Raw genomic sequence first — 24,225 nt, forward strand, 5'->3', positions numbered from 1 at the left:
TTGAGAAGCCCACAAAAATGGTTTCACTTCTTATAAAATCAGAAAGAACAAAACCCCCAAACTTTCAGATGGAAGAAAGTAATTTATACATCATACTATTAGTATCTTGGGTTTTGTAACAAGAGGGTTATAAAATATAATTCAATATATTTTTGTGGAGGAAGAGGCCAGCAAAAGCAAAAGTGCCCAGGGTCTTGAAAAGTCGCATGGTGTGGCCCCGGTGAGCAGAAATAGTATTTGCTCTTTTTATGGATGGATAAAGCACTGGTCAGCTATCACCTACTTCTTTCAGCATCCCCACCCACCCATAATCTTGCTTTTCTATTTTGGTAATTCTCTTACTGGTCTTCCATGCATTTTCTGGCGCACTGATCTTTTGAACTCGTCCCTTCTATAGCTGTCAAAGTTAGTATGTTCAAAATACAGAACACATCATTACGCCACTTGCAGAAAAGTAATTTAAAACTTTGTTAGCAGCTTACTTTTAGGATCACAATCTGATTCTAATTTATAATCCTATTTCACCCACCACAAACCCCCAGAAGGTCCCCATCCTGGACCCAGGCATGACTCTGTCACACCTGCCCAGGTGTCCCTCCACCTACCAAGAGCCAGCGCATTCTGCTCAAGTCCTGCTTCACCGATCACATCTGAATGAATTCCTCTCAAGTGGCCCATATGACACTTGTCTTACTTGTCTTAGCCCCAAAACACCATTAGATCAGAATTAATTGTAATTAGTTAGACACATGTCTGTCTTAGGATACAGCCTAGTTGAGGGCAGGAATCAGATCCTGTCCACACCTTTTTTGATGCCAGGAACTGACACTTATTTTTTTTTAAGATTTTATTTATTGATTTGACAGAGATCACAAGTAGGCAGAGAGGCAGGCACAGAGGGAGAGAAGAGGAAACAGGCTCGCCGCTGAGCAGAGAGCCTGATGCAGGGCTCGATACCAGGACCCTGAGATCATGACCTGAGCTGAAGGCAGAGGCTTTAAACCACTGAGCCACCCAGGCACCCCTGGAATCAACACTTATTAAATGACATCCCTAGAATGCAAAACTCATGAGCAGCAAAGTTGGTATGAGATGCAAAGTTACCAGTCCCCTGGTTTTGCCTCCTTGCCGTTCATCATATAACCTCCTCTTGCCACCGGCCCTCCAGATTGGGGACAGCAGCCGGGGCTGGGGGCAGGAGGGTTGTCAGATGGGTGTTCTGGATGTCAAGCACTTAAGTACACAACAGTGCTATGCTAAGAAATATTTAAAAACAGGCTCACCAAGCAAAGACAAAAACACAACAAAAACAAAACAAGCCCTCTGATGTATAGTGTCTGCCAACATCCATGGCGTAAATACCCCCATCGTGGCCAATTTTAAGTTATCAACTATCAACATGCCCACAGAGTTGGGAGGAGATGCACAGGGGTGTACCATTGTGTAGTATTTCCACTCTGTAGATGCCACAGCCCAAATAACCATAAAATCCAGGAAAATTAAAAGGTGAGGACTTTTGAGTACTAGTTACCTTTATTTCAATTAACTGTACACTTACAAATAATTCAATTTTAATCATGGTTCAATAACTGACTCAATCGGCAACATTTTTGAGAACTTAGCAACTGGCTCCCACGGACCAGTACAAGCTCTCTCCTCAAACCACAGACAGCATGGACTTTGCATGTAGCCTACAGGAGTCCTGTGAAGACCGACACCCATAACATCTGGGAGTGTAGATCAACAACACTGTAAAGCCCCTGCTTAGCTTAGATTCTATCTCAATTCTTGTGGTAGGTCTTCCCTGTCCTCTTCCTACACTTTTCTATGACTTTTCTATGACTCTGTTTCATCATGTGCGTTCTGTGCCGACCTGGCCCAGCAAACCACAGGCTCTGCAAAGCTGAAGACCTTGTCTATTCCTTGTTGCTTTGTTTCTGATGTTAGGACCTCAATAAATGTTTGTTGAGTGGGTGGATGGAGTAAATAGGTGAGCATCTTATTGCCACTCGATTTTTTTTATACTGCCATGGTAAGGATAATGTTGTAAGACATATGTCAAGGGACACAGAGTTTGCAACAAAAACCACAGAAGGATAAGTCTTTCCTCAGTATAACCTAAATTTGCTTACAGTTGAGAAATCCCCAAAGACAGCACATAGTATATGTGTGCAAAATGGGCCCAGGCTGCAAATAGGAGTTACCTGCTATGCTTTCTTGATCAGTTTATATAAAGCACTAGATATTAACTATGGATTAAAAGGCAGAACATCAAATAATAACAACAAACCAGCTAAAGCAATACTGCACAAAATACTAGTTTTGCCCACAATTTAAGAAAAAAGTGTCATCAAAGAAGAACAGGACTTAGATTTTTTTTAAATGTTTTGCCCTGTACATTTTCAAAAAAATGATAATAGTAATGTTGCGTGTGTGTGTGTGTGATCAATCGATCTATCTACTATGTGCCGGGAACTACGCATTCATTTAGTCATATAACACCCCTCTAATAGATGCACTATTATTATTCTAAGAAAACTGAGACACTAGGAATTTAAATAACTTGCCCAAGGTCACATAGTTAGAAAGTAACGGCAGTCTGGCTCCGGAGTCTCTGCTCTTAATCATTATGCTATACTACAGTTGACAAAACAATGTCCAGAATGTCCCATATGTCCTTGGAACTGTATCCTTCTGGAGTTAGTCCCGTCGTCACGAGCAAGAGTTTTTTTTTTTTTTTTTAATCATAGGAGAGTTCTGCAGCTGGTATCCCATCTCTGGATGAGATGAGGAACCACCCTGGTTTGGGGACACAAAAATGACTCCCCTAACCAGTAGAACAAGGATCAGGAATTCCTGCTAGCTGCCCAGATTTGGGCAAGCCCTTCAGGGCATCATCCCAGACGGAGCAGTGTCTTACAGAAGGAAGAATCTGCGAAGCCTCTATTTGTTCTCCCAGACGAGGTAGACACTAGCAGGCGCATGGTACAAAGACATAAGAAAAGCTTATCTCTGGAGAAGCAGGGGGAGAGTAGGCTTCAGAAATTTGTGCCTCTTCAAATATGTGAGTCATTGAATGCATGCCTTTGTGGGCGGGTATGTGCAAGTATTGTGACAGGCTCCCTCTAGATACGAACCCCGCCTGCCTTCCTCTTTCATCTGCATTACAGAGTCAAAGCAATATTTCAGGTATGCATATGTGATAAGATTTCAGTAGATTTGCAAGTAACATGATACTTTACAAGGTTATCATGGGACCTTCCGGTTTCAGTATTTTGTATTTCAAGATAATATCTATATTAGGTTTTCACCTCCAGAAATGTTTAGGCAATTACTTAAAATACAAATGGGTCTCTATCATTCTTTTTCAGCTGCTAAAAGTTATAGATTAATAAAATTATGGAAGGATATCAAGATTGAAAGTGAGGGAAATTTACAAGTTATACTTACTTTGTTAAGAAAAACCAGAGCTTTTCTGAGGGAGGAGGAGGAATTGGTCTAATTAACTGATCCAGGCTCCTAGCTGTATTTTAATGTGGTCCATGTGTGGATTTTGGCACAACAGGGTTTTCAGGCTGCCAAATCCAAAATCAATTTGTAGAAGAAACAGCAATCAGTCATTAATTGATTTCTGATCCCAGCTTTAAATTAAAGGATACCTCCATGTCCTTGCAAATAAAATAATGATCAGTGATTGAGCACATCTGATGGCAATTTGATTGCTGTCCATATCAGACTACCGGGCTTGCGAAAGACTGCCATTTGCCTGGCACCTGGTCATTGAATGAATGTGCCTTCCATATTTAATCCATCGACTGTCTTTCTGTTAATGATCCAGGGTCCATGACACAAATAGAAGTGTTCAAGGAAACTATCATTAGGAACCTTTTTAAAGGAGCAGATAGTTCTCTTACTCACAGTTTGTATTTCTTAATAACCATCTCACCTTTCTATCACTATTTTCTAATGGTCATTCAGAATAACAGGCTGGTGGCATGGTCACCAACAAAAGCGTTCACTCCAAAATCAGAATATAATTTCTTTGCAGACACAGAACAAGAAATCCAACTTCCATGGCTTTTCTGGCTAAAGAATCCATCAATATCCACTGATGCTGAAAAGATAACAGCCCCACTTCATACTTATTGAGTCTTACTTAGAATCTCTCTCTTCTTCCTCTCCCTAAGAAGAGTTAGAGTGGAGGGGCACCTGGGTGGCTCAGTGGGTTAAGCCTCTGCCTTCGGCTGATGTCATGATCTCAAGGTCCTGGGATCAAGCCCCATATCGGGCTCTCTGCTCAGCGGGGAGCCTACTTCCCCCTCTCTCTCTGCCTGCCTCTCTGCCTACTTGTGATCTCTCTCTCTCTTTCAAATAAATAAATAAAATCTTAAAAAAAGAAAAAAAAGAAAAAAAAAAGAAGAAGAGTTAGAGTGGAAAGAGCGGAGCACAAGACTTGGCAGTTAAAGGGGCCTTCGCTGTCAGAGATGAGGTCAGTTCTAGACTGTAACGTGAATGTCAGCAATGGGTCGCTAATGTCCTCCACCATTTTGTTGTGTATTTCCTTCATGGAAGAGATGATGCCCATTTCTCCATCAGCGTTTACCTTCTCCTAAAGGAGGGAACTGTTCTTGGGATTGCTCTGGGGCACTTTTTTTCTTTCTGATAATACATTCTCTTTCCAACATTTCAGGAAGTTATTTAGGGACCATACTCTATGCCAAACAATAAGTCTGCTTTTATAAAGTAATGCTGTGCTCCTACATCTATTCTTCATCTCCTAAGACAGAGTTAGCAAAGAATATTTTATCTTCAGCTGGGCCCTGTTAGTCCTTCAACTCAGCTTCTAGGTGCAATACATCATGACTGGAGGCCCTCTGGCATTATGTAACTTCCCATGCATAACTTGAATTAGCAAGGAAATGACATATTTATATAGCAATTAAAAATATGTTTAGCATTCCCTGAGGTGCCACCCCTCCCAATTATTTAAGCTAAAAGCACATTAATCATCCTGGAGGGTGTAGTACAATAGAGACAGCAGTTGTTTCTGGATGCAGTGTTTAATACTGCACATGAAAACGTAGCCTGAATTTCCACAACCTTGACATGTCACCATACATTGATTATACTCAGACTTAAACACAGCACGCTCTTTTTTAAACAACACCATTTGGAGCTGTCACACACCCAAAAGCAGGAGCCTCGTGTACTTTCACGTTAACCCACTTCACAATAGGACCATTTATTATGGAGCATGAACAAGAGGGAAAGGAGAGTCAAGCTCATTCCCACAAGCCTTCCTGATTTGAAAGCCTAACGTTAGACATTTCTCCCATGCTGTTAAATCCCAGAATCTGTTCAATATCTGGATGTGTGCTCTTGACTGCTTATAAATGGCATTCCTTACAAACTATACTTTTAATGGCTGTATACATCCCCAAACATAACAAAAATGAAAAACACAATGGATAAACACACTTTAATTTGGGGACCATTCTGATACTTTTTAGTAGCACTAAAATATTTTTTATGAAATAATAGGATGAACCTGAGATGCTTTTGGTTGATCCTGAAATAATAACAATCAAACAAGGAACAATCAGCACTCTAATAGGAGAGCACCCCACTCCCCCGTGACCTGGAACACCTCCAAATTATCAATAGTGGAGGAACCCTAAGCAGTGCATCACAGCAAGGTATCACCACCATCTGTACGGGGATCTGTGTTTCAGAAACCAATTTTACATCCTTCATTTCATTTGGGCATATGACCACATTCTGAGGAACTATTATGACCTCCCGTTTACAACTGAGACACCACATTTCTGGAATTTTATCTGACTCTTTCAACAGTGCACATTTTAAAAGTCACAAACTCAGATATTTAAACTTATTTATTTATTTGTTTAGTTATAAATATTTATATGTCTACAAGTATATTATTATACATATTTTTACTTATATTTATATTTACATTTATTTATACTATTTATACTTAAATACATCAATTGTGATAATGTGGACAATGATTTCAACAATTGTTTATGTGCTGTATTTTCACTGTGCTAGGTAATACCTGCATTACCTTTTTAAATTCATTAACTCATTAATCCTCACCACTCCATTTATGGTTAGGAAAATCTAGACTCAAAAGGCCAGCAGGCCTGCCCTGGGGCACACAGTCAGAAGCCAGAAGGTAAGCCCTGCCAGTCTGGCTCCAGAAATCCTCACTCCTCTTTACGACACATACTCCACGGTCCCCAGATCATACTGCTGCCCGACCACTGGACTCAGCATGGGGCCTTCAAGAATATTCATGAATGTGTAAGCTCAGGGAAGTCAAATAACTGTGGTACCACTAACATGCATGGAGGTTTGTGACCAATTTTACACCTATTAGAATAAAAAACATGTTAGTCATCATCGCTGCGGGAAGGTCTCTGGATCTAAGCATTTGGAGTTCACACTCCAACTCTAATTAGCTTAATGTTTCTGGGCAAACCACTTACTCGCCCTAATTCTTCATTTGTCCTCACTCATACAATGGAGGTAGGGATGAAAAGACCCATAGGGAGGGTAGTTTGGGCAACCGTGTGAGTTCATAACTGGAAACCACTTAGCACAGTGCCTGGTGATTATCTCAGCAGATGGGGAAGTCTGTAGGGGTTTTTTTTTCCTCCCTTTTTAATTTAATGATGCATCTAAATCCATCACACTGAGCATATAAAGCACTAGTTTTATGCTCAAGGCATTCCTGCAACCCAAAACGGGAAGTCCGCCTCTATTCCCAGCTTAACAATCATTGTCAAATTCCTTTCCCTTCTTGCAGGCTAAGAGAAGCTCTTACCTCGTCCAGAGAAAGTGCTCAGATGGCCATGAACCCTCCTTTGGCACTGACATTCCCACACAATCTCCTGAATCACTCTTCCAGACCTTGACCCAGATATATTGTGAAAACACCAATAATGACTGTCCAATATTTTTAAGATTTTATATATTAGAGAGAGCATGAATAAGCATGAGCTGGGGTAGAAGCAGAGGGAGAGGGAGAAGGAGACTCTCCGCTGAGCAGGGAGCCTAATGGCTGTTTTGTGGGACCCGGAGATCATGACCTGAGCTGAAGGCAGATGCTTCGCTGACTGAGCCACCCAGGTGCCTCTGATTGTCCAATTTAAAGTAACTTTTCCTCCCACTGATTTTAATTTTGACTTCAAATGTAGGACCTTTGTGAAGGACTAGGTGACCTCACAGTCACTTCTTCCCCATTCACTTTATTCTCCCTTACTCCTAGGCTCTGGACTGTCCAAACTTGAGACTCACTTGGGCTGCAAACAGAAATAGTTGTTCTTCGGGTTCCTGCTTCAAAAACTCCCTCTGGCCAACAAGCAACCATGGCATCCCATTGCCTACTGCCCAGAAAGAAGCTGAGACTTCACATTTAGGGGTGAGCCAATTCACTCATTTTGTAGGTAGAGAAAATGGAGCTCAACAAATGAGGTGGTTTGCCCAAGGTCCCACAACTCGTTACCAGGAAAGCTGGAATCAGACCTTGTGAATTCCTGGGTTACTGCTCTACCCACTGCGGGTCACCCTCTGGGCACCGATCCCTGTTGACCCAGACATCTGAGCAGCCTCCTGTTATTTTCAATAGTTTACATGTCTGGTTGGACTCCTGAATCCTCCCACTATACACCAGAAGGCATGCTGCCTTCCCAGAGTCAGTGTGCTTTCTCTCCCTGCCTCGCTGACCTGCTGTCTCCCCTTCCTCCATCCATTTCCTGACTCCTCCCACCTCACCTGAGTACTCTAACACCACATCTTGGTCCACTGGTTTTCACACCTATAAGCCATGCCACTCATTCCTGACTTGTTGTCCAGGCCAGGCCACACCCCTTCTCTCATCACCCAAGACCTAGAGTGACTATCAGAGTTTGCACATAAACATGGAGCAACTTTTGGGGCGCCTGGGTGGCTCAGTCATTGAGCGTCTGCCTTCGGCTTGGGTCATGATCCCAGGGTCCTGGGATCGAGCCCCACATCAGGCTCCCTGCTCGGCGGGAGGCCTGCTTCTCCCTCTCCCACTCCCCCTGCTTGAGTTCCCTCTCTCGCTGTGTCTCTATCAAATAAATAAATAAATAAAATCTTTAAAAAAAAAAATTGAGCAACTTTTATTTATATAGTCTTCTATTTGAGCACATTTTCCTAGAACTGAGTATCCTTACAAATTACCCCATCATATCTGATGCCATTAACAATAACAGTAGAGGGGGGGAAAAAAAGCAAGGACATTTTATTAAGATTATTTTTTTAATTGCATTTATTTAGGGGCCCTTTTCAGTGTTCTTCTCTATAGATAAAACTGAGGATTTTATTGATTCTTGGCATTTAACTTTTTAAAAAGTTTCTTTGTGTATGTATTCAATTATCAAACATGTGTTTATTATTTTATCTTTCTGCCCAGAACAGTGACTGGCACACAAGAGAAGCTCAGGAAAAGGAATAGATAAGTTTCTCTATCTCATGGAATTCCTCTCCTAGTGGCGAAGGGCTGAGTCACCAGTCACCCTTAAGTGTGGGAAAGGCGTTGGTAGGAAAATCGATGCTGTTACAGGAGGTGCAGGGGGGACATCCAACTTAGATTTATTTATTTATTTTTAAAGATTTTATTTATTTATTTGACAGACAGAGATCACAAGTAGGCAGAGAGGCAGGCAGAGAGAAAGGAGGAAGCAGGCTCCCTGCTGAGCAGAGAGCCCGATGCAGGGCTCGATCCCAGGACCCTGGGATCATGACCTGAGCCAAAGGCAGAGGCTTAACCCACTGAGCCACCCAGGTGTCCCCTAACTTAGATTTAAAGGGCCAAGAAATACTTCCTGGCAGAAAGGACTTCTGGGCTAACAGTTAGTATAAGACTAAGAGTTAAGGAAGTAAAGAAAAAGTCAAGAAAACCATTGTTATCAGAAGAGAGACCATGTACTCAATGGCTTAGAAGTAAGGGAGAACATGGTCCATTTGGGTACTAGAAATAACTATACCCCTAGGCCCTACTTCTTTGACTCTTTCTGAGGTCTGCTGTAAGTGGACATATTTAAATGATGTTTTGATCCAAATGCTTCAACCTCAGCCACAGACATGCATATAGATGTACACCCACACAGGCTAGAAACACCAGGCACTCCACAGCGAGCAAGACAGATTAGAGATTTGATACTCAGGTGATCTTGGTCCCCACATCTTTCTCACACATACTGAGTCTCTTGCCACATTTGTACAATTTTGGCATTTAACAATACACTTAAAAAATACATGATTACGCCGCAAACACAAGCCAACTGTTGCATCTGGCATCTGGTGCTTCATCTGGAAACCATGATCTGTTCCAAAACTGGAGGAATAAACTGCTGTTGTAGACCACGGGAAAGGTGACATGGACATTTCTAATGTGAAGGGACAGTCAAAGGACCATCCGGAGCACATCTATGTTTTGCATTATGGGCCCTGGATCAACATCCCTTGAGACCCCATCAAAAAGTTCCCTTTTAAAGACCAGAGAATCAAGGTTGCTAGGAAGGGCATGACTTGTCTAAGTCTCCCAGCAGACCTGGGACAGCAAAGCCCCGGGAATCTTGTCCTTCCAGGAAATATCCCTCTCCCCAAGCGTCCTATTGCTCTTGTGGATGAATTTCAGTGGCAAGCACAGACTGTTTTAGCTCAAGCTTCGTGACAGGATCATAGTTAACCTTTCGGATTCCATGTCTTCTTTTTTACTAAAATATCATCGGTCTCCAGAATCGGGTGACATTCACGAATGTTTATCTTCTTGGTAACAGCCCCTAATAAAATGGCTGGTGGACTTGTTACCTACAGGGAAGAGTTGGGTGGCTGCTGTGAATGTAATCCATTATACTAAATATAGCTATTCACCATGATCTCAGTGCCTGGGACGCCCTTATCAACTGGATGCAAATGTAGTGATGTTTTCCTCCCAAAGCTGTGCTATGATCTTTCAAAATTCTTAAAATTTCTTATGTAAGTTGCTAGTATCAGCGACCTAGAGTAAGAGGAGAGAAATGCTTTGGTTTACCTGTTTCAGTGAACAGACTTCGGTGAGTTCACAAACTAAATATAAGTGTCAGTATATCCTTAACTGGATTTAGAAAATGTTACATTCTCAGGGCACCTGTCTGCCTTTGGCTCAGGTCACGAGCCCAGGGTTCTGGGATGGAGCCCCACATTGGGCTCCCCACACTGACCCTGCCACTCCCCCTGCTTGTGCTGTCTCTCTCTCATTCTCTCACTCTCTGACAAATGCATAAATTTATATATATATATGTAAAATAGTCTTATTGCTATGATTACAAGTAAAACTGAGTGTTCTTAATTTGGATTATTTTTTGTTTTAACACAGCCCTCACACCCATCTCTGTTATAGTTCTTGAAAAGCACAATTTTTAGGTTAAGGTTTTGAGTAAAAACCAATTGGCATTAGAATGAAAGGAGACAGAATCACTCCATAAAATTCAACCCTAATTTGCTAGTGAATCAAGACACAAAAGTGACCTTCTCATGATTCTTTTAAACCTGGTCATCACCATTTTCTTTGTTTTTATGCCTATGTATTACCTTGTAGGCATCTTACTTGTTTCTGACATACCCTCCTACCCGCCTCCGCAACCCCTCACCCCTACCCTGCACTAGTAAGCTCCAGCAAATCTTTCAAAGCTGCAAAACAACATTACCATTTTTCAGCCAGCTTCTTTTGGCAGAGGAAAGTTTACAGAGAAGGACATGGAAATGTGCCAGAGGAACATCTAAGACGCACTAATTAAACACTTGGAGAATGACCAGTGAACACCATGTGGCCAAGAGCAAGGCTTTTGGAATGAGATACATCTGAGTTTGATTCCTGCCCCTGCTATGACTGCTTATGAAATGTAACATTCCTGATGCCAGGTGGTAGAGCATGCATACTTTAACTTGTAGTGGGACCTAGAGGAGAGAATATCCAAATAACATTTCAGATATTAATAACAAAGACACACCGAACTCTTACTAAGCGCTAAGTGTCCTACACAGATTCTAGCAGTCTTCCAACAAACAGTCCTTCCAACAAGCCTAGGAGGAACACACTCTTACTATTCCATTTTATGAATAAGAAAACTGAGGCAGAGAGTAACTTCGCCAAAATCAAAGAGGCTTCAATGGCAGAGCTGGGATCCAGTCCCAAGCAGACTGCTTCTAGAGTCACACACAAAACTATTAACAGGGCTCCCTTACTGCTAAGGACCAAATTCTCCGTAGATCCTCTTCAGCTCTAAGATGCTATGATCCCACGACTTCTCTAACAATGTGAGCCTTTCAACACAGACACGGATGACCTAGGTAGTAGCTGCACCAGAAAAGCGGTATGAAATGTGAAGGCCACCTTTTGAGCCTAAAGAGACACATGCGTGTTGACACAAAGGCATATATCTGTCCGAGCATGCATGACGCTCACGGTGGAATCTAATGCTTGCAAGTGAGCTGTGATGAAAACACTTCTTCCCCGTACCGTGCTCAGCCACCCAAATCTCCTAAGCTATTGAAATGGTCCTCACTCCAGTGATGCCGCAGCTTGGGCAGCAGCAGCTCCAGAAAAGCATAAAACACACAGCTTCTACCCAACTCGAGAGAGAGAGACACCAGCACAGCCCTTCTCTTTGCCTTCTCCTTACATACCTCCTCCAAATTTAAGATTGCAATAAAACCCACAACCGGTCTATATACAATTTAAGGCTCTGTTACACACTTCCTTGTTGTTAATTCCATGGTTTTTCTCAAAAATCTTGTGAAATTGGCACTAGTCTTCCCATTTTACAGATAACAAAACTGAAGTCCACAGAAGTGGGAAGAAACACAGGCGTGCTACCATAGGGCTAGGAAGCGGCTGGAGTGGAAATTAGCTCACAATCATCTTAACAACTAAGCTGTATAGTGAGTGTCTGCTTCTCGAGTGTTAACACTACAAAACACAAAAAATAAACTGTGCAGTCGTAAAAATCACAACACTGCAGAGAAGTTATTTTGGTAAGATATTCTTTGGATGAGGAGCGAGTGCCTGAAAAACAAGTTTCTCTAGCTTTCGTAAATGCAGCCTGGTCAACTCCTGTTGTAAGCTAGAAGGTTGTGTTTACATGTTTGTTTGTTTGTTTGTTTTTTTAAATAAGAAAAGGAAATACAAAATACAATTATGCACTGATCAAGTTACAGATCTCTAAGTTATGATTACATAGGAGAGCATTTTCAGCGTCTGAACTGGACTTTGGTAAAGTCCATGCAGCACATTAACTTCTTTACTATTGTAGCAATTCTCTTTGAAACCCAGAGGGAATAGAGATGAACCCACAGGACCCTGCAAAGAGAGTTGAAAGCAGATGTCCCCCATAGAATTTCCACTGAGAACAGAAAATTAGAGGGTAGGGTTCAAGTTTCAACCACCAATAGCTTTAGGGAACACATAAGACCACAGATGTGGTGCCTGGAATGGGTTCTAGACCTGGCTGAGCCCAAACTTTGGAACTCTTATTGTTCAAACACAGGGAAATTATCTTGAACAACAGACTCGTTTAGCCAAAACAAGCTCTTCTGAGGCACCATTTGTCATTTGTACTCAGGTGTTGCTTTGTCTTTTTATCTATGAGAGTGTTCTCAACTATCCTGAAGAAATCTTCAAAATAAAGAGACTGATGTCATCTTGGATTGCTCTTTTTTCCCTCCTCACAATCAGCATCCTCTCCAGCAGCAAATCCTGCCAAGTCTACTAAAAAATATCTCCCTCCCTAGTTTGCCACCAGCCTGGTACACATCACTGTACTTCCCTGGATTATTATTATAAACTCCTACCTCATCCCTGTTTCCCCCTGCTCTTCTGCAGTGCATTCTTCTTTTTTTTTTCTAATTTTTTTGTGTTATGTTAATCACTATACATCATTAGTTTCCAAAGTGCTATTCCAAGATTCACTGTTTACATATAACACCCACTGCTCCATTCAATACGTGCTCTCCTTAAAAATGACACTACAAAGGGCTGATGTCCATGATCTATAAAGAACTTCTCAAACTTAACACCCAAAAAACTGATAATCAAGTCAAATTATGGGCAGAAGACATGAACAGATACTTCTCCAATGAAGATGCAAATGGTTAGCAAACACACACAAAAAATGTTCATCATCATTAGCCACCAGGGAAATACTGCAGTGCATTCTTGTCACAGTTACCATAGTCATGCCAGTAAATTTAAAAAAAAAAAAAATCTGGCCATTGTTCCTTTGCCTTAGAGGTGGCTTAGAAGTAACCTTCCAGAATAAAAGCTCAGACCTTGTTCTGATTTACAGATACTTCATGATTTGACCCCTGCTAACTCTCTGATCTTATCCTTATTATCCAAGCTATCATCACACTTCATCAGCTACCCAGTAAAACACTTTTCTCTGCCTCTTTAACATGTTAGCCATACTATACCACAGGATCTTTGCACATGCTGGTTCCTCTGATGGAATGCTTTTTGCTCAGACATCTGCATGTTCAACTCCTGCACTTTTTACAGATCTTTCCTCAAAATCACCCAAATGAGGTCCTCCTGGACTATCTCAACTTTTAACTCCATTTCTCGAATGACATTTTCTAATCTTCATCTAGGACTTATTTTTACTCCTTTGCAATTATCAGTATCAAAAATAGTATGAAATTCCTTTTTTATCTTGCTTAATGTAAGACACAATATAAGAACACAAGCCTTACTCAGGGAAAATTTTGTTTCCTTTTTCTTTTTGTATCTTTGGAACCTAGAATACTGTGTGCCACATGATAGTTGTTCTTAATAATCCATTGCTAAAAGAACAGCAGAATACAATAATACATGTATAGGTATATGGGCAAGTAACTAAGTAATGGAATTGAAGTAGATGCAAATACTTGGTACATAGTAGACACTGAGTGGCTTAAAAGATTACAAAAAGGGATGAATCATAACAAAGTAGTACCCATGATGGTGATGTTACAGGGGATTTTATTTTATTCTTTAGGATTATCTACATCATACACTGATATATGATAAAGTTTTATAATGATTTTTCACTTGTATAGAAGTTTAGTTAATAAAGTTTTTCTGGGACACCTGGGTGGCTCAGTTGGTTAAGTCACTGCCTTAGGCTCAAGTCATGATCCCAGGGTGCTGGGATCGAGTCCCACATTGGGTTCTTGCTCAGCGGAAAGCCTGCTTCTTCTCTCTCTGCCTCTGCCTGCCATTCTGCCTGCTTGTGCTCTCTCTCTCTCTCTCTCTGACAAATAAATACATAACATCTTAAAAAAAAAAAAAGTTTTTCCACATACCACATCTTGTTTTGTTCTCTGTGTGGTACACCAAATAGGATTATTTTGCCTTTCACATGTGAAGAACAGAGGCCAAGAGAATATAAACTGATTATCCATGAGCTCAGAGCTAGTAAGTGACAACGATAGAAAAATTGAAGGAATTTATTATTTTGTTTATGTAAAGTGATGAGGAAATGACAAGAAAAATTTCCTTTTTTCTTTTTTTAAACACAGGCTTCTATCAGAATTTCTACACATGAGGAGCTTGTTGCTGGTAATACGGTTAGAGATATCTAGACTCGAGGCTAGATTTATAGAATGCTGGACAGAAAACTGAAAAATGAATATTTTAAACTGTGGTAAAATACACATAAAAAGGTGAAGATGGTAAATTTTATGCTCTGTATATAGCTCCGTGGGATCCAGGCTTCTAACTCTTTTATGTAACCAACACCACCATCCATCCCTGGAATGCTTTTGATCTTGCCAAAGTGAAACTCTATACCCATTCAACAATAACTGCTCATTCCCCCTTCCCGTCACCTCTGGCAACCACAATTCTACTTCCTTTCTCTAATGAATCTGCCTCGGTACCTTATTTAAGTGGAATCAAATTTGTCTTTTTGTAACTCACTTATTTCACTTAGCGTGTCTTCAAGGCTCATTCATGTCTTGGGTGTCGGAACTGCTTTACTTCCTGAGGCTGAGTGATGTTCTACTGTATTTATATACAATCCACTGTGTATCCATTTATCTGGGTATGGGCACTTGGATTGCCTCTACCTGGAGGCTACCATAAATAAAGCTACAATGAACAGCAGTGTACAAATATCTGTTTAAGGTGTCTGTTTTCACCCCTTTGGGGTATATTCCTCGAAGGGGGATTGTGGATAGTATGGTAATTAGAGGTTTATTTTTATGACAAAGAATAATGGTAACTAATAGACATCATTGCTAGGGAGTGGCTGCTTAAGCCTACACTTTGCTGGCCTTAAACATAAGAATATATCAGTACACAGGGTTTCCACCCCAAACTGCATTGCCGGCTTTATTTTCTGCAAGAACAGTAGTTCATGTAGTCCACGATCTCCTGAATACCTGCCATTTGCTGCGCTTGGTAGACAGAAGCAATCCTTGCTTTCGTGGGGTTTGCCATCATTTATGGAAGCTAGGCAGATATTGTGTAAATCATAATAAATCATTACTTTAGGACTGTGATAACATGCTTTCATGGGACAACACAGTGCATTGTGAGAGTACTCAGCTGGCGAGCTGTTAGGATGGAGAAAAAGGAGCCTTCTGCAAGAATCAGGAGAAGCTTTATCATGTAAATGGAAGTTCGGCACCCATTAAATATCACATTTAGGGCACCTGGGTGGCTCAGTGGGTTAAGCAACTGCCTTCGGCTCAAGTCATGATCCCGGAGCCCCAGGATCGAGTCCTACATCAGGCTCCCAGCTCCATGGGGAGTCGGCTTCTCCGTCTGACCTTCTCCCCTCTCATGCTCTCTCTCACTCTCTCTCAAATAAATAAATAAAATCTTTTTAAAAAAAGACTTAAATATCAAATTTATTTTGAGGAGTAAACAACTGATGTTAGGCATCATTAGATTACTACCTCCAAATTTCAAAACCATGCTCTGAAGATTCAGAATAATGCTGGCAATATTCAGATGTCATCAGATGAATTAATTAGACTAATTAGCTTAAAGTTTAATTAAATAGTAGCTATTAAGTTCATTATCCCCATGATACTGATTTATATTTTTTTAAAGTAGTGGTTTGGGATTTTACCTGTAATTATTTTCCTCTATAATGTTTTATTTTCTATCTTGGTGGTTTAAAGATATGTATATGTCTTGGAAAACTGTTGGAGAGGTCAGCTCTATCTTTCTGTCATTATTTTTCAATGATAATCAGTTTCGGTTCTCATTTGTTCGAAGGCTAATATGGAACCAAAGGGGAGCCTGGGGACTCAAAGCTTTCACCATCATCTATCAACAAATGGAAATTATTTAAACATTAAAAATGTTTTAAAAACTTCTATTTTTAGGGGAGGAGTCATATGGCGGAGAAGTAGCAGGCCGAGACTACTTCAGCTAGCCGGAGATCAGCTAGATAGCTTATCTAAAGATTGCAAACACCTGCAAATCCATCAGCAGATCGAAGAGAAGAAGAACAGCAATTCTGGAAACAGAAAAACAACCACTTTCTGAAAGGTAGGACCGGCGGAGAAGTGAATCCAAAGCGATGGGAAGATAGACCCCGGGGGGAGGGGCCGGCTCCCGGCAAGCGGCGGAGCAACCACGCACAAAATCAGGACTTTTAAAAGTCTGTTCCGCTGAGGGACATCGCTCCAGAGGCTACCCGGGGCAAAGCCCACACGGGGTCAGCATGGCCTCAGGTCCCACAGGGTCACAGAAGGATCAGGGGTGTCTGAGTGTCGCAGAGCTTGCGGGTATTGGAACGGGAAAGCCGGCTACAGAGACAGAGCTGACAGTAAGCTCACAGCTCGGGGTGACCTTGAACCGGTCGCAGGCTCGGTGAGCTCGGAGCGCGGCCGGAGGTCAGGCAGACGGGAGTAACTGAGCGCGGTTCTCTGGGCGCGCACTGAGGAGTGCGGCCCTGGGCTCTCGGCTCCTCCGGGCCGGAGACCAGGAGGCCGCCATTTGTATTCCCGTCCTCCAGAACTCTACGTAAAGCGCTCAGGGAACAAAAGCTCCTGAAAGCAAATCCAAGCGGATTACTCACCCCGGCCCCGGGTAAAAGCGGTGCAATTCCGCCTGGGGCAAAGACACTTGAGAATCACTACAACAGGCCCCTCCCCCAGAAGATCAACAAGAAATCCAGCCCAGACCAAGTTCACCTACCAAGGAGTGCGGTTTCAATACCAAGGAGAGCATCAGAATTCTAGAGGAGGAGAAAGCAAAGCACGGAACTCATGGCTTTTTCCCTGTGATTTTATTTAGTCTTGCGGTTAATTTAATTTAATTTTTTTCTTTTTCATTTTTTTTTTTTTTTTTTTGCCTTCGGGTAAAAAAATTTTTTTTAACTGTTACCTTTTTCTTTTTTAACGATTTTTTACTAGTTTATCTAATACATATATTTTTTTTCTTTTTTATATTTTTCTTAGGTGTTTTCTTTTTTTTTTTAATTCTTTTCTTTTTTTTTCTCTCTTTTTTCTTCTTTTTTTTTTATTGTTTCCTTTTTGAACCACTTTTTATCCCCTTTCTCCCCCCTCACGATTTTGGATCTCTTCTAATTTGGTTAAAGCATATTTTCCTGGGGTTGTTGCCACCCTTTTAGTATTTTACTTGCCCCTTCATATACTCTTATCTGGACAAAATGACAAAACGGAAAAATTCAACACAAAAAAAAGAACAAGAGGCAGTACCGAAGGCTAGGGACCTAATCAATACAGACATTGGTAATATGTCAGACCTAGAGTTCAGAATGACAATTCTCAAGGTTCTAGCCGGGCTCGAAAAAGGCATGGAAACTATTAGAGAAACCCTCTCGGGAGATATAAAAGCCCTTTCTGGAGAAATAAAAAAACTAAAATCTAACCAAGTTGAAATCAAAAAAGCTATTAATGAGGGGCAATCAAAAATGGAGGCTCTCACTGCTAGGATAAATGAGGCAGAAGAAAGAATTAGTGATATAGAAGACCAAATGACAGAGAATAAAGAAGCTGAGCAAAAGAGGGACAAACAGCTACTGGACCATGAGGGGAGAATTCGAGAGATAAGTGACACCATAAGACGAAACAACATTAGAATAATTGGGATTCCAGAAGAAGAAGAAAGAGAGAGGGGAGCAGAAGGTATACTAGAGAGAATTATTGGGGAGAATTTCCCCAATATGGCAAAGGGAACGAGCATCAAAATTCAGGAGGTTCAGAGAACACCCCTCAAAATCAATAAGAATAGGCCCACACCCCGTCACCTAATAGTAAAATTAACAAGTCTCAGTGACAAAGAGAAAATCCTGAAAGCAGCCCGGGAAAAGAAGTCTGTAACATACAATGGTAAAAATATTAGATTGGCAGCTGACTTATCCACAGAGACCTGGCAGGCCAGAAAGAGCTGGCATGATATTTTCAGAGCACTAAATGAGAAAAACATGCAGCCCAGAATACTATATCCAGCTAGGCTATCATTGAAAATAGAAGGAGAGATTAAAAGCTTCCAGGACAAACAACAACTGAAAGAATTTGCAAACACCAAACCAGCTCTACAGGAAATCTTGAAAGGGGTCCTCTAAACAAAGAGAGATCCTACAAGTGGTAGATCAGAAAGGAACAGAGACCATATACAGTAACAGCCACCTTACAGGCAATACAATGGCCCTAAATTCATATCTCTCAATAGTTACCCTGAATGTTAATGGGCTAAATGCCCCGTCAAAAGACACAGGGTATCAGAATGGATAAAAAAACAAAACCCATCTATATGTTGCCTCCAAGAAACTCATTTTAAGCCCGAAGACACCTCCAGATTTAAAGTGAGGGGGTGGAAAAGAATTTACCATGCTAATGGACATCAGAAGAAAGCAGGAGTGGCAATCCTTATATCAGATCAATTAGATTTTAAGCCAAAAACTATAATAAGAGATGAGGAAGGACACTATATCATACTCAAAGGGTCTGTCCAACAAGAAGATTTAACAATTTTAAATATCTATGCCCCCAACGTGGGAGCAGCCAACTATATAAACCAATTAATAACAAAATCAAAGAAACACATCAACAATAATACAATAATAGTAGGGGACTTTAACACTCCCCTCACTGAAATGGACAGATCATCCAAGCAAAAGATCAGCAAGGAAATAAAGGCCTTAAACGACACACTGGACCAGATGGACATCACAGATATATTCAGAACATTTCATCCCAAAGCAACAGAATACACATTCTTCTCTAGTGCACATGGAACATTCTCCAGAATAGATCACATCCTCGGTCCTAAATCAGGACTCAACCGGTATCAAAAGATTGGGATCATTCCCTGCATATTTTCAGACCACAATGCTCTAAAGCTAGAACTCAACCACAAAAGGAAGTTTGAAAAGAACCAAAATACATGGAGACTAAACAGCATCCTTCTAAAGAATGAATGGGTCAACCGGGAAATTAAAGAAGAATTGAAAAAAATCATGGAAACAAATGCTAATGAAAATACAACGGTTCAAAATCTCTGGGACACAACAAAGGCAGTCCTGAGAGGAAAATATATAGCGGTACAAGCCTTTCTCAAGAAACAAGAAAGGTCTCAGGTACACAATCTAACCCTACACCTAAAGGAGCTGGAAAAAGAACAAGAAAGAAACCCTAAGCCTAGCAGGAGAAGAGAAATCATAAATATCAGAGCAGAAATCAATGAAATAGAAACCAAAAAAACAATAGAACAAATCAACGTAAGTAGGAGCTGGTTCTTTGAAAGAATTAATAAAATTGATAAACCCCTGGCCCGACTTATCAAAAAGAAAAGAGAAAGGACCCAAATAAATAAAATCATGAATGAAAGAGGAGAGATCACAACTAACACCAAAGAAATACAAACTATTATAAGAACATACTATGAGCAACTCTACGGCAATAAATTTGACAATCTGGAAGAAATGGATGCATTCCTAGAAACATATAAACTACCACAACTGAACCAGGAAGAAATAGAAACCCTGAACAAACCCATAACCAGTAAGGAGATTGAAACAGTCATTAAAAATCTCCAAACAAACAAAAGCCCAAGGCCAGACGGCTTCCCGGGGGAATTCTACCAAACATTTAAAGAAGAACTAATTCCTATTCTCCTGAAACTGTTCCAAAAAATAGAAATGGAAGGAAAACTTCCAAACTCATTTTATGAGGCCAGCATCACCTTGATCCCAAAACCAGGCAAGGATCCCACCAAAAAAGAGAGCTATAGACCAATATCCTTGATGAACACAGATGCGAAAATACTCAACAAAATACTAGCCAATAGGATTCAACAGTACATTAAAAAGATTATTCACCACGACCAAGTGGGATTTATTCCAGGGCTGCAAGGTTGGTTCAACATCTGCAAATCAGTCAATGTGATACAAGACATAAATAAAAGAAAGAACAAGAACCATATGATACTCTCAATAGATGCTGAAAAAGCATTTGACAAAGTACAGCATCCCTTCCTGATCAAAACTCTTCAAAGTGTAGGGATAGAGGGCACATACCTCAATATCATCAAAGCCATCTATGAAAAACCCACCGCAAATATCATTCTCAATGGAGAAAAACTGAAAGCTTTTCCGCTAAGGTCAGGAACACGGCAGGGATGTCCATTATCACCACTGCTATTCAACATAGTACTAGAGGTCCTAGCCTCAGCAATCAGACAACAAAAGGAAATTAAAGGCATCCAAATCGGCAAAGAAGAAGTCAAATTATCACTCTTCGCAGATGATATGATACTCTATGTGGAAAACCCAAAAGACTCCACTCCAAAACTGCTAGAACTTATACAGGAATTCAGTAAAGTGTCAGGATATAAAATCAATGCACAGAAATCAGTTGCATTTCTCTACACCAACAGCAAGACAGAAGAAAGGGAAATTAAGGAGTCAATCCCATTTACAATTGCACCCAAAACCATAAGATACCTAGGAATAAACCTAACCAAAGAGACACAGAATCTATACTCAGAAAACTATAAAGTACTCATGAAAGAAATTGAGGAAGACACAAAGAAATGGAAAAATGTTCCATGCTCCTGGATTGGAAGAATAAATATTGTGAAAATGTCTATGCTACCTAAAGCAATCTACACATTTAATGCAATTCCTATCAAAGTACCATCCATCTTTTTCAAAGAAATGGAACAAACAATTCTAAAATTTATATGGAACCAGAAAAGACCTCGAATAGCTAAAGGGATATTGAAAAAGAAAGCCAACGTTGGTGGCATCACAATCCCGGACTTCAAGCTCTATTACAAAGCTGTCATCATCAAGACAGCATGGTACTGGCACAAAAACAGACCCATAGATCAATGGAACAGAATAGAGAGCCCAGAAATAGACCCTCAAATCTATGGTCAACTAATCTTCGACAAAGCAGGAAAGAATGTCCAATGGAAAAAAGACAGCCTCTTCAATAAATGGTGCTGGGAAAATTGGACAGCCACATGCAGAAAAATGAAATTGGACCATTTCCTTACACCACACACAAAAATAGACTCAAAATGGATGAAGGACCTCAATGTGCGAAAGGAATCCATCAAAATCCTTGAGGAGAACACAGGCAGCAACCTCTTCAACCTCAGCCGCAGCAACATCTTCCTAGGAACAACGCAAAAGGCAAGGGAAGCAAGGGCAAAAATGAACTATTGGGATTTCATCAAGATCAAAAGCTTTTGCACAGCAAAGGAAACAGTTAACAAAATCAAAAGACAACTGACAGAATGGGAGAAGATATTTGCAAACGACATATCAGATAAAGGACTAGTGTCCAGAATCTATAAAGAACTTAGCAAACTCAACACCCAAAGAACAAATAATCCAATCAAGAAATGGGCAGAGAACATGAACAGACATTTCTGCAAAGAAAACATCCAGATGGCCAACAGACACATGAAAAAGTGCTCCATATCACTCGGCATCAGGGAAATACAAATCAAAACCACAATGAGATATCACCTCACACCAGTCAGAATGGCTAAAATCAACAAGTCAGGAAATGACAGATGCTGGCGAGGATGCGGAGAAAGGGGAACCCTCCTACACTGTTGGTGGGAATGCAAGCTGGTGCAACCTCTCTGGAAAACAGCATGGAGGTTCCTCAAAATGTTGAAAATAGAACTGCCCTATGACCCAGCAATTACACTATTGGGTATTTACCCTAAAGATACAAACGTAGTGATCCAAAGGGGTACGTGTACTCGAATGTTTATAGCAGCAATGTCCACAATAGCCAAACTATGGAAAGAACCTAGATGTCCATCAACAGATGAATGGATCAAGAAGATGTGGTATATATACACAATGGAATACTATGCAGCCATCAAAAGAAATGAAATCTTGCCATTTGCGACAACATGGATGGAACTAGAGCGTATCATGCTTAGCGAAATAAGTCAAGCGGAGAAAGACAACTATCATATGATCTCCCTGATATGAGGAAGTGGTGATGCAACATGGGGGCTTAAGTGGGTACGAGAAGAATAAATGAAAGAAGATGGGATTGGGAGGGAGACAAACCATAAGTGACTCTTAATCTCACAAAACAAACTGAGGGTTGCTGGGGGGAGGGGGTTTGGGAGAAGGGGGTGGTATTATGGACATTGGGGAGGGTATGTGTTTTGGTGAGTGCTGTGAAGTGTGTAAACCTGGTGATTCACAGACCTGTACCCCTGGGGATAAAAATACATGTTTATAAAAAATAATAATAATAATAAAAAAATTAATTAATTAATTAATTAAAAAAAAACTTCTATTTTTATAAAACAATTTCAAAAGAGAGCACCTTGAAACACTGATAAGTCATTAATAAACTAGGAGAATATTTCAAGTTCAATAAATCCCTTCTACGTTACCCTTATCTCTCCCCCAAAAAGTATAATTCAGGTTAAAATCTGAGGGTTTTGGAGGGGAGGGGGGTGGGTGGTTGGGTAATCCTGGTGGTGGGTATTATGGAGAGCATGTATTGCATGGAGCACTGGGTGTGGTGCATAAACAATGAATTCTGGAACACTTAAAAGAAATTTAAAAAATAAAAATAAAAAAAATACAAAAATACTTGCTTAAGAATTCCTCAAAACAAATCTGACACACAGAAACCATTTTATTTTATCTTTTTAAAGATTTTTTTTTTTTTTTTTTTTTGGACAGAGATCACAAGTAGGCAGAGAGGCAGGCAGAAGAGAGAGGAGGAAGCAGGCTCCCCGCTGAGCAGAGAGCTCAACTCGGGGCTTGATCCCTGGATCCTGAGATCATGACCTGAGCCAAGACAGAGGCTTTAATAATCCACTGAGCCACCCAGGGGCCCCAGAAACCATTTTATTCTACTCCAATCAGTTATGGTGGGGCTCAGTTGCTCCATTTGTAAAAGGAAGGTATATATTTACACTTGCCATACTGGTCTCAAGAGAATCGGTGCAAGAACCAAATGAAATGAGGTAACATAAATGTAGAATGATTGAATCACAGAGAGAGCCACCAATGCAGGTTTCTAGAGGCAGCTAATTGTTCACCAAAGATCTATATTCACTTTTCATATTTTGCAGTTACTACTTGAAAGCACAAGCCCGTCAGCAACAATACGCCCCAGCCTCTTCCTGCCAGTCATGGCCCCGACTCCTCAGTGGAATTTGCCCATGAAGGATTCAGGCCAGCCCCATACAAATCTCCCTCTCACACTCTCTCACTTCCCTTTTGGTGGCCGGACGTAACACCCAAGGTGATTTGGGGAGCCAGTGCAATAAAAATGACAAAACCGCCTTCAGCCTAGGTTCTTTTCTTTTTCTTTCTTTCTTTCTTTTTTTTTTAAGATTTTATTTTATTTATTTGACAGAGAGAGAGATCACAAGTAGGCAGAGAGGCAGGCATAGAGAGAGAGAGAGGAGGAAGCAGGCTCCCCGTGGAGCAGAGAGGGGGACTCAACCCCAGGACCCTGAGATCATGACCGGAGCCAAAGGCAGAGGCTTTAACCCACTGAGCCACCCAGGTGCCCCCTGGGATCTTGACTAAATATGAGGAGCACAGTCCTCATTTTCCGGACCCCCCTGCCTCCCCCTCCCCAACTCCTGCTCTGCCACTGTATTCCAGGTAAGTAAGAAACTAGCTGTTAGGTCAATCACTGAAAGAGGATTTATCTGTTAGAGATTCTAGATTT

The 24,225-nt window shown here is 40.9% G+C and overlaps 1 protein-coding gene across 3 annotated transcripts in view; it reads right to left on the reverse strand.

Annotated features, from left to right (window-relative positions):
- SGCD (sarcoglycan delta) overlaps positions 1 to 24,225 on the reverse strand; it is a 573,229-nt gene that overhangs the window by 322,454 nt on the left and 226,550 nt on the right. The gene's annotated exons all lie outside the window — the stretch shown is intronic.

Source organism: Mustela nivalis, assembly GCF_964662115.1.
Source record: "Mustela nivalis genome assembly, chromosome: 3".
NCBI lineage: Eukaryota > Metazoa > Chordata > Mammalia > Carnivora > Mustelidae > Mustela > Mustela nivalis.